General features: G+C 41.4%; 1 protein-coding gene across 3 annotated transcripts in view; it reads right to left on the bottom strand.

The window, feature by feature from the left end:
- The window catches only part of LOC116505584 (colorectal mutant cancer protein), a 172,149-nt gene that overhangs the window by 75,514 nt on the left and 84,511 nt on the right, over positions 1–12,124 (bottom strand). The gene's annotated exons all lie outside the window — the stretch shown is intronic.

The following is a 12,124-nucleotide window of genomic DNA, read 5'->3' as shown; positions in this document are numbered from 1 at the left end:
AGCCATAAAGGGGCTTAAAAGGTTAAAATCAACACCTTAAACTGTACCACGAAACCAACCCAAACAAACACTCAAGTTCTTGGCCATCAAGGAACAACTTGATGCAACAGAAAACCCGGTATACCCATAGCAGCTCAGATTTTTTTAGGCTTCACCTTCAGCTGTTTTTTACAGCCAGACCCAGGTAGCTTTCAGGCACCAGAAAAGAACATCAACAACAGTGACGTACAACTGGGTATCATCAGCATTCTCACGATACATTATCCCATTGGATGACATCAAGCAGTAACACACCCACTACTTTCTCAATGTCACAGATCACTACTTTCTCAATGTCACAAATTGGAACTAATCACTGAAGAAGGAGCAGGACCATTAGAGGCGATCATCTATTATCTCAAACCTCTGCATACAGTCCAACAGAATACAATGACTGATGGTAAAGCCACTGAAAGGTTTAATCTACAAGAGTTCGCTATACCAATCTAGGTCTCTGGACCTGATCAATCCACTTTCTCTAAAATGCCGTGAAATTGGTTCACTACCACCATGTGAAATCCAGTTGATACCAGCTGCTTAAATACTCAACCGAGAAGTTTGAGAATTATTTAGGTCCATGATGGCAAACCTGTGGCACGCGGAGCCATATTTGTTGGCATGCTAGCCGTCAGCTCCGCCAGCTGATTTTTTGCCCTTCCGGAAGGCAGGGGAAGGCCATTTTTGCCCTCCCCAGGCTGGGGAGGGGGAAAAACAGCCCCAATGGGCTGTAAGTTCATTCCCAAACTTCCGGTTGGGCTGTTGGGGCCATTTATCGCCTTCCCCATGCTTCAGGGAAGCCTCTGGAAGGCAAAAGACAGCCTCAACAGCCCAACTGGAAGGTCAGAAACAATCCATTTCTGGAGGGCCTCGGGGGGGGGGGCTGTTTTCGCCCTCCCTCAGGAAAGCCTCTGGAGCTTGGGGAAGGATCATGCACGCATGCATGGAAGGGTGTCATGCACACATGTGCAGGTGAATGGGGAAGATTTAATTGGTGTGGGCATGCAATTTTGGCATGCCATAAGAAAAAGGTTTGCCATCACTAGCCTACGTTACTGCTATATAGGCAGGTGAACTATCATTAAACTAACATTTACAAATCCTTCATTTGTATTATTATTTTCTTAGAAGTACACTAAATTATACTCTCTTAAAAATGGTTATTTCATTATTCATTCTTTTAATTAGATTTGCAGCTTAATTGACTTCTGGGCAGGTTACGTCCAAGGACAGGATTTGCTCATCAAGAAACAATTCTGATGCAACAGAAAATCCTGATGTATCCACAGTTTAATCAAAAGCTTAATTGTTATTATTATTCAGTATAAATAAATAAAACAATTTCACTATAAAATGGTTATCTTTCTCAATAATATGTTATTAAGGAATTTAATGAACATATTAAAAAACAGCCAATTTGGTTTACTGGTTAAAGCACCATGCTAGAAACTAGGAGACTATGAGTTCTAGTCTTATCTTAGCCATAAAATCATCTGGGTGATCTTGAGAAAGTCACATTCTGTCACTCCTAGGAAGGAGATGCAATGGCAAACTACTTGTCATGACAACTACAGGAATCTGTCCAAGGCAGCTCCAGGAGTCAAAAAATGATCTGAAGGCATACCAACACCAACCCCCCCCCCCCCATTTTCAATATGATTATTAGAGATGGGATGTTCTCATAAGGAGTCTAAAGAAAAACAAATACTTTAATAGTGTATGTCTTCTCAGAACTAAGCTCAGCTTAATTAACTGAATTTGAGTATAACTTATTAACATAAGAGCAAATGTCACAAAGCTTTAGGGGAAAAAACAGTTATCTCTTTACTGGAAAAAATGAGCTATTTTTTTTTACACTTTCCTAAAATTGAATAAAGCTAATTTTGTGCCAAGCATTGGTGCAAAATAGATATTGAAGATTTATGCTACTCCCCGTATTTATTCTTTACAACAACAGCGAGGAACAAAATTCCTTAGACATTTTAGATACACCAATCCTCTCTCCTCAGCAGCTATCTGCTTGACTGAAGGTTTTTGCTACTTACTGTCAGCTTCCCACAAGGAAATTGAATAGGGAAGTTGGAAGTTGTCTCACTCCCACTGATTTTTGCCCACCTGTTGTAATTATCTGTTTAGGTAAGGAAATATTCTTGAAACAATGATCCAAAACATTGTGGGTTGTCTAGTCATCCCTAAAACTTTATTTCTTAAGCTGTAGCAAAGTCATTTAAAAAGTCATAGCTAAAACATCTGTAAAATATGCAGAAGCAGTTGCTGATGGATTAATAACTTATTTTCCTAATGTCACTAAGGAAGTGTAGTAAAAAAAATGTACTAATGGAGCTATAGTCTTTAATATAAAAGGCCTGCAATTTGCAACTTCAATGTACATAAAACCTCGTATTGCTTTTTTTGTTTATTGGATAGAAGACTCAATAAGTTTGTTGAATAGGGAGTCACAATCCTTCACTCGATCAACTTAATGATTCCTAGGCAGCTTCCTTGTCCAATCCATAAGTAGCAATATCACACACAGAAGATATAATATCTTCAAGCAGGAACTTGTATATCTCAGTCAAATAAGAAACCAATAATTCCTAGTACAAAATTTAAATATCTAAATTGTGACTTTTGGTGCGGATACAAATATACAAGAAGCAGTATAACTAAAAAGTAATGTACTTTTGACCTTTTTCAATTACATTTTTCAATTCAAATTTAGCAGCCTTTTTGTGTCAGCTTACTTTTTGCCACTTTCTTTGTACTTCAAATTTTTAGCAGTAAACACAAATTAAAAAGAAAAAAATATAATATGCTTAACAAGTCCTTCTCATAAGCAGTTGTCCAGATGTCTTGACTATAGCTCCCCTCGGTGACAGCAATCATGGCATCTGAAATGAAGGGCAATGAAGTACAACACATTTGGCAAAGAAAGACTAGGCAAATGGGGACTATAAAATCTTTTCTCAGCAAAACGTTTTTTGAATGGAATGATGTTCCACTTAAGAACACCACGAATACAAAGAAAAACTCTGAGAGAATCAAACAAAGCTCAGATTACAAATTCTTGTTTTCTTTGTTGTTGTTTATTTTTTAATGCATATTGTGCCCTACAGGGAGCTGAGAGGCATGCACCTGTTCAATGTGGCAGCAATGTGTCCATAGAAGTTACCGGTGCCTGGAGCAAGTTTCATTGTAGATCAAACTAGAGATTTTCCTTAAGGTTCTAAACCACAGAATTGGAAAGAGAGTGATAGCTAAATTTAAAAAAAGGCCTAGTCTATAGTGGATGCAGAAGTAAAATTATATCTGAACATCTTACACCACTTTGAAACCCTTTCAAAATTGCTATTTGATGATAGTGTGGGGTTGGACTGAGCTTAACTTAATGATTCCATTCTTACCATTAACATATGAGGAGGAGAGAAGGGAGAAACACAGGCAAAAGAATCTAAATTATTTTGGCCTTGTCCCTTTGAGATACTTAGATGACGTCTTGTGGTATCTTGGAACATCAAGAGACTGATTTGTGACTTTCAGCACCTCAAACATTGCCTATAATTTCTATGAATCGGTTTACAGGATCTAGGATTGTGTACTGGTCTCTGTGTGGTATTTACAGTGCCTGTTGTAAGCGGCTTTTTAGGTCTTGATTGGGATGTGTTGATGGCCGGCTGATGAGCTGAATTGAGCTGAGTCTGAGCTGAATCAGTCTGTTTTGAACTCAAGGGCCAAAGAGAAAAAGTAGTGAAACAACTGATACTTCCAATTTGTAACCTTACAGCAATTGCTCTAAAAGATATGGTTATGCTTATAGTTGCATTTCAAATGCTACAGGATGTTTATTGTTATCTTTTTAAAATTTCTCTTCAGTATCCAAACTTCTTTCATATAAATCACAACTCTATTCCAGCTCCTACTCTGCTGACATTGAGGAGGTGTGACAAGACCTAGCTCTGCCAATTGGCATACGGATGTAAGAGGGACATGCAACACTTGGAAGAGTCAAGGACACTCTCTGCCTTTTTAACTTGTTTTTACTTCTGTGTCTAACCTATATTTATCTATGTCTTCATATGGTTGCATGGCTTTTATTTGTAAACCGCTCAGTTACTTCATTTTTGATAAATGAATAAAATATACAGAATCAAATGTAATAACAATATAACGTAGCTAAATTTAATATGCACATCTAAAAAAGAAAGTACACCCTCTGTGAATTCTATGGTTTAACATATCAGGACATGTAAAAATCATCTGGTCCTTAGCAGTTCTTAAAAGTAGATAAATACAACCTCAGATAGATAACAACACATGACATATTATACCATGTCAACATTTATTTTAGAAAAAGAAACCAAAATGGAGAAGCCATGTTTGAAAAACTAAGTAGAAGCTTACTGCTTTCTTAGGTCTGTTTCAGTTTTAGTTTCAGTTTTATTAAACTTGTATGCTGCCCTATTCCCGAAGGGACTCAGGGCGGCTAACAAACCGATAGGGAAAGGGGGCAATACAAAGAAAACAAACAAGACAACAACAAAATACAAAAAAAACAGATTAAAAAACTCCTCAACAGTCACAACAAATTCGAGTGGAGCTGGGAACTCATCAGCCCCAGGCCTGCCGGAACAGCCAGGTCTTGACGGCTTTGCGGAAAGCCTGAAGGGTGGTGAGGGTCCGAATCTCCACGGGGAGATCGTTCCAGAGGGCCGGAGCAGCCACAGAGAAGGCCCTCCTCCGGGTGGTCGACAGTCGACACTGGCTAGCTGATGGAATCCGGAGGAGGCCTAATCTGTGGGATCTAATTGATCGAAGGGAGGTAATTGGCAGGAGGCGGTCTCTCAAGTATCCAGGTCCGATACCATGTAGGGCTTTAAAAGTAACGACTAGCACCTTGAAGCGCATCTGGAGTCCAATAGGCAGCCAGTGCAGCTCGCGGAGGATAGGTGTAACGTGGGTGTAGCGGGGTGCACACACAATCGCTCGCGCAGCTGCATTATGGACAAGCTGAAGTCTCCGAATGCTCTTCAAGGGCTGCCCCATGTAGAGCGCATTACAGTAGTCCAGACTTGAGGTCACAAGGGTGTGAGTGACTGTCCTGAGGGCCTCTCGGTTCAGGTAGGGCTGCAATTGGTGCACCAGGCGAACCTGGGCAAATGTCCCCCTGGTCACAGCCGACAAATGGTGTTCTAAAGTCAGCTGTGGATCCAGGAGGACTCCCAAATTGCGAACCCTGTCTGAGGGGCGTATAATTTCACCCCCCAGCCTGAGAGTTGGAATACAAGGCCAATTATTGGGAGGGAAAAACACAAGCCACTCGGTCTTGTTGGGATTGAGTGCAAGCTTGTTCACACCCATCCAGACCCTAACAGCCTCTAGGGACTGACACATCACGTCAACCGCTTCACTGAGTTGACACGGGGCAGACAGATACAGCCGTGTATCGTCCGCATATTGGTGGTATTTTATCCCGTGCCGCCGAATGATCTCACCCAGTGGCTTCATGTAGATGTTAAACAGGAGGGGGGACAGGACCGAACCCTGTGGCACCCCCTACTTAAGGGGCCTAGGGGTTGATCTCTGCCCTCCAACCAACACCAACTGCGACCTGTCTGAGAGGTAGGAGAACCACCAAAGAACGGTGCCTCTCACTCCCACAACCGCCGCAGAAGGTCTGAAGAGGCTCCGTAGCAGCCAGATGCTGCTATTCAAGTGCCTTTGATAAATTGATCATCAGTAAGTGTGGCTACCTCTATAAAAGCTGAAGTTTTAAGAGTTTGCTGATCTCTGGCACTGAGATGTGTGTTAATACAATACCAAAGAGTAAGGGCATCAGTAATGATCTTAGAGAAGCAATTGTTGCTGCCCATCAAACTGAAATGGATTATAAGGCCATTTCCTAATTGTTTAAACCCTATCATTCTACAGTGATGAAGACTATGCACAAGTGGAAACCATTTAAGACAGTTGCCAATCTTCCCAGGAGTAGATGTCCTGGCAAATCCCCCAAAGTCAGACCATGTAGTGTTCAGAGAAATTGCAAAAATTCTAGTGTTACATCTTAGACTCTACAAGCCTCAGTTAATATGTTAAATGTTGATGTTCATGACAGTATAATTAGAAAAAGACTGAACAAGTACCAGGATAAAGCCTCTTCTTTCTAAAAAGAACATGGTAGCATCACTTAGGTTTGCATCTAAACAAATCACAAGACTTCTGGAATACAGTCCTTTGGACAAATGAGACCAAAATGGATAATGCCCAGTGCCATGTTTGATGAAAACCAAACACAACATATCAGCACAAACATCTCATACAAACCATCAATCATAGTGTTTAAAGATGACAATTTAGACTTGTTTTGCAGCCACAGGACCTGGACACCGTAAAGTCATTGAGTTGATCATGAACTCTTCTGTATACCAAACTATTCTAGACTCAAAGATGAGGCCATATGTGTTTGGCCAATACTGGGAAAATGATCCCAAGCAACATCAGCAAATGTAGAACAGAATGGTTGAAAAAGAAAAGAATCAAGGTGTTTCAATGACCCAGTCAAAGTCCAGACGACAACCTGATTGAAATGTTGTGGTGGGATATTAAGAGAGCTATACCTAAATAAATGCCCCAAAATGTTAATTAACTGAAGCAATGTTATAAAGAAGAATAAGCCAATATTCCTCCACAACCATGTGAGAGACTGATAAAATACAATTATTACTTCAGGTTATTGCTGCTAAAGGTGGTTCTACAAGCTATAGAATCATAAGGTGTACTTATTTTTTCTCATTTTTCAGTTTTTCTCGATGTTGTTTCTTTTTGTAAAATAAATGATTATATGATGTAATACGTTGTTATTCTGAGATTGTATTTATCTACTTTTAAGAACTGCTAAGAACCAGATGTTTTTTTTTTACTATGTCCTGATACGTAACACCATAGAACTCAAAGATGGTGTACTTTCTTTTTCACATGACTGTATACATGGGTATGGGTATAAATAAAAGGATTTGGGCACCTATTTTTTCCATATTTCATTAAATAGATTACTTTTGCATTCAGGAGACCAATGGGCTTTCTTTTAAAATTAAAAAAACATACCATGAATTAGAAAATGGCAAAATTCAAACTAAATTTTGTGAACACATAGCAATATAACCAATATTATGGCAATACGTTATAATCCTCAATTGCAACTGTAAATTTGTTGATAGATACACATTATAATTTACTCCACGGTCATCAATCTTACTGCAGACCTATGCGCTAAACTTTATTGGGAAACTTTTTTATAAAACCAGTTAATGCAGAGCTATCAATAGAAAATCTTAGGAAGAAATACAAAGTATACACTTTATAACAACCAGTATTAAAAAGGAGATGTAAGACTCACATTTGCTTTTTAGATATTTCTCCCAGTAACATGTGTTCATAAATCCTACATATAGTCATAAATCTTATACAGCTATTATGCTTTCAGTGAAAAAACTAGGCAAAAATTAAATAATTTTTGAGCCTAGAACAAACTTGCTGTAGTACAAAAACCATGTATAATTTTTTTAATAGCTTAGTAAAAGAAAGAAGACCAAGTGTACATTTCTGGAAAATGTTTCCCTGCATTTGTAAAGAAATCAATGGATCCCTTACAGAGATTGTCTATTCTGTTCTCTAACCATTTAAACATTCCATTCTCTTACACAAAACATTTATATTTATAAATATTCACACTAACCTCAGAAGGATATCAGAGTTCCAAAGGTTGTAATTCTGCCTCAAAGACTGTCTGAACAGCCAACGCTTTGCTTCTAACCTTGAGCAAGGCTCTACCCCACCCAGTTGGAACAGCTCAGTGACGATTAGGTAGAAACACAGATGTGCTCATGTATTTTTCTCACCAAACAGGTTTTCAAGCTTATATCAACCAATGAATGGAAAACCCATTCAAACAAAATTAAAGCCGTAGAAATACACCATACTCAAACTCTTACATTTCTGAGCAGGAAATTATTTTTTAAAGTCCCATGTCTTCAGTATTGTTAAAACCTAACTGCCTTGTACATTCACAAAAAATTATAAATACAAAGCAAAAATGCCCGAGATGGAATTCTAAGTAATTTTTATTAGAAGCGAAAAAAATGGTATTTGAGAAAATGCATGAATTGCTAATGTGATTTAGAGAATAAAAATACTATTTTAAACGAATAAGTATACTTAAATTCTGAAAAATGCTGTATTCCAAATTACAGATTCATATAATCATTATTTTTTAAAGGATTGCTGATTGGGGGTAGATGGTAGTAGTGTAATACAGTGGTCCCCAACCTTTTTATCGCCGCGGACCAGTCAGCCTTTGATAATTTTACCGTGGCCCGCTGAGCGCGCGCAGGGGTGGGGGGGCGTTGTTCGTGACGACACATTGATTGTTTATATATCAGATTGTTTTGATTAAACAACTTTTATTTTATTGTATTTAAACATGCCTTACAAAATAAAATACAATTACATAAATATAAAGTGCTTTAATATGCCCCCCCCACCCAGACAGACTTATGTTCCTCAAAGACCATCCTGAACCCTCAACCTGGACTAACCTTTCTGCCCGCCCTCCCCCTCCCCACCACTTTTGGCGGGCAAAGAACAGAGCGCGCGCGCGCGAATGCCGTGGAGAGAGAGAAAATATATATATATATAAATATATAACTGTTTGGGAGTAAAAGCGGGGAGGCGCACCCGGCCGGGGGGGGGAGGAGGAGGAAGGAGGGTGGGAAGGAAGCTGGCAAGCGAAGAACAGAAAGTAATTAGCAAGGATTAAAACGACCTGCCGGAAAAAGGAGAGGGGAAAAAAAAAACACCAGATCTGATGGCTAGTGCAGCCTCCACCGGAGGGGCTGCAGAAACACACACCGCCAGTCCTGTCCTTCCTTTCCAACCAGTCTCTCTCCGCGCGCGCATACACACACACACACACACACCACACAAACACACACCCACCAGCAGATATGCACGCACACACACTTTTTTTTTTGCAATTGGCAGAACTACGGTTTTCTTTCTTTTAAAAAAAAATAATTAAATGGAGGTGGGGGGTGTGTGGAGAGAAAGGGAGAGAAGCGGACACATAAAACCGAGCCGCACTCGCGAACCACAGCATGCATCTGGGTGACAAAATTGCAGGGAGAAAGCAGGAAAAGCTGAGGAGAGAGCAAAAAAAGAAAAGAGCCAGACCAAGCACGGCAGGGCGGGAAGGAAGGAAGGAAGGAAGGAAGGAAGGAAGGAAGGGAAGAAAGGGGGGGTGCGAAGGAGAATGTTTCTTTTGGGGGGGTGAGAAAGCTTTTTAATTATCTGGGCGAGGCAGAGGGGTGAAGAATACATCTCGGAGCTTTAGCGGAACAAACGGTGGTGGTGGAGGAGGAGGAAGAGGGTGGCGATGATAATTGGGGGAGGTTTGAAAAAGCAGATCCAAGCGCAAAAGTTACTGAGTCATTTCAGCGGCGGCCGGAACAGTTTTCTTGACTCCCTCCCTCTCTCCCTCTCTCCCTCCTCTCTCACTCTCTCACTCTCTCTTTCCCTGGCGATGGATCGGTGCGGGAGGGGGGGAGAGAGAAGGGAGGAGATGGCGAGGGAGGGAGGGAGAGAGAGCCGAGGGTGGGACCAAAGCGGGGGAGAGAAATGCATTTAAGAGGAGCGGATTTAAAAGAGCGATCATGGCCCCCGGCCGCTGCGCGGCCCGGTGCCAGGTACTCCACGGCCCGGCACCGGTCCGCGGACCGGGGGTTGGGGACCACTGGTGTAATATACTGAACAAATTAGGGGCATTTTGTTTCTTTTTAAAACTGTAACGGATAATTTGGAATGAAGTCATTCAGACGTAATTATATATACATAATTTGTCTTTCTCTGCATCTTCAGCAGAAATTAGCTTTTGAAACAAATTTCGTTGTATTTATTGTACAATGACAATAAAGGATGTATGTATGTATGTATGTATGTATGTATGTATGTATGTATGTATGTATCAGGGGTGGGTTTCAAAAATTGTTCGAACCTACTCGGTGGGCGTGGCCTCCTTTGTGGGAGTGGCTTGCTACACATGTGACCGGATGGGAGTGGCTTGCTAATACCGCCGCTGCTACCACCGCTGCCCCCCACCCGCCTTCGGCCGCTAGTGCACGCGAGCCCGCGGCTTTTGCAAGGGAAGGCCTGGAGGCCTTCCCTCGCGAAAGCTAGGCCGCCACCGCCCCATTTCAGCCACTACCGCCGCCGCTGCTCCCCCACCCAGCTTCGTCCGCATAGTGCACGTGAGCCTAGCTCACAAAAGCTAGGCCGCCTTCCCCTTCAGCCGCTACCGCCGCCACTATCGCTGCCGCCGCTAATGCCACCGCCACCACTAACGCTGCCGCCACTACCACCACCGCTACCGCCACTAACGCCTCCGCCACTACCAACCCCCCCACCCAGCTTCGGCCGCGTAGTGCACGCGAGCCCACAGCTTTCGTGAGCAAAGGCCTGGAGGCCTTCCCTCACGAAAGCTGGGCCGCCACCACCCACCTGAAGCCTCCCGAGTCCCGCTGCTGGGGCTTTGTTGCTTACCTGAGGGGGAAGCAGAAAGCGAAGGCCGAAGGGAATTTTCAAATGGAGGTCAAGCGCGAAAAAAGCTTCGCTTCGCCTCCAGCTCGCTCACTGAATGGCTGGACTCCAGCCAATCAGTGAGCGGCAGGCTGGGCTTAGTGCGGACGGGCAGGGGAGTGAGCTGCGGATGGGCGGGGGAATGAGCAAGTGAGCTGTGACGCGCCGGCAAAAAGGCGCTTTGCAGCGACAGGAGCCAGGACCGGTACCGGCGTTCCTGGAAGTTAATTACTTCCGGTTTCACCGATGAACCGGTTCGTGCGAACCAGTGCGAACCGGGAGGAACCCACCCCTGGTATATATGTATGAACTGATTTACCTCTTCTCACAGACATACACAGAAAAGTGTGTGGGAGTAAGTGGCACAGGTAACTGTAAGTATAATGGAATATATTCTATTTACACCTGTCACAGAAATATGAAAATACATATATGGTATGGATTAATGCTCCTTTATGAAGCTTTTGAAACAGGAGTATGTTAAATCCCACATTTTATGGGAAGTGCAGATATTCCCATAAAGGTAACCTTTATTAGTCAATTTTGTACTGCAATGTTGCATCAAAGGGAGTTGCACAGAACAGGTCTTCCTTCTAATCTCACAGAGTTACAATATAGGACACAAAGAGGCAGGGCCACTGTAAAGCAGCTGCAATTTTGTAATACGCTTGTTTATAGTCTTGGGACTGCACAATCGCTACGGAACATGTTCTAATATGTCAGCTACATCAAATTAAGTATTCAAAATAATTTATGTTTGCGAGTTAAGAAGTGTATCACTGGAGAATGACTAGTCTGAGCATTCAAACAGATAATATAATCAAATAAATGTATGTTAAAAAACACTGTCTGGTACTTGAATGTTCACTGGAGGGCACATTTAATTAACTTCCTTTAAACAAGTATCCTTGCTTCCTCATTTAAGAAAGTAAGCAGAAATTCTGCCCAAGTTTACAGTATCTCATAGCAGTGATTAGCAATTAATTTTCTTTGTGACTGTAAATAAGATCGCATATGTATGCTTGCTATGATGTGTATGTTGCTTACCATGCCAACTTTAAGCATCCTGGCAAAATTTACTGAAGCATAAGAAAAGGAAAGTTACATTTTTTTTTCAATTAGGAAAGTGCATGCCTTTTATTAAGCAAAATTTAATGGTCTGGGTTAATTGAGCTAATTGTATTTTTAAATAAATTTATCACTTCCAACTCATATTGCTAAGTTCAACTCAAGCATCCAAATCAATAAAAGCATCTGCATTTCAGTAACTGAACATTCTTTTAATTCTTACAGCAACAGGAACAGTAATGTAAATGTAAAAATACAAACTAGGTTTACATAAACCACAGTTTAACCCATGGTTTAATATATTTTTTTGCAGGATCCAATCTGGGTTGGTCATCTGAATGAATGAACAACAGCAATCTATATTGTGAATTCAGTCGCCCTGAGTCTTCCGAGA

Source organism: Thamnophis elegans, chromosome 3 (genome assembly GCF_009769535.1).
Source record: "Thamnophis elegans isolate rThaEle1 chromosome 3, rThaEle1.pri, whole genome shotgun sequence".
In the NCBI taxonomy this organism is placed as follows: Eukaryota; Metazoa; Chordata; class Lepidosauria; order Squamata; family Colubridae; genus Thamnophis; species Thamnophis elegans.
Note: the sequence above shows the minus strand (reverse complement) of the source record. Positions and strands in the feature narration are given on the sequence as shown.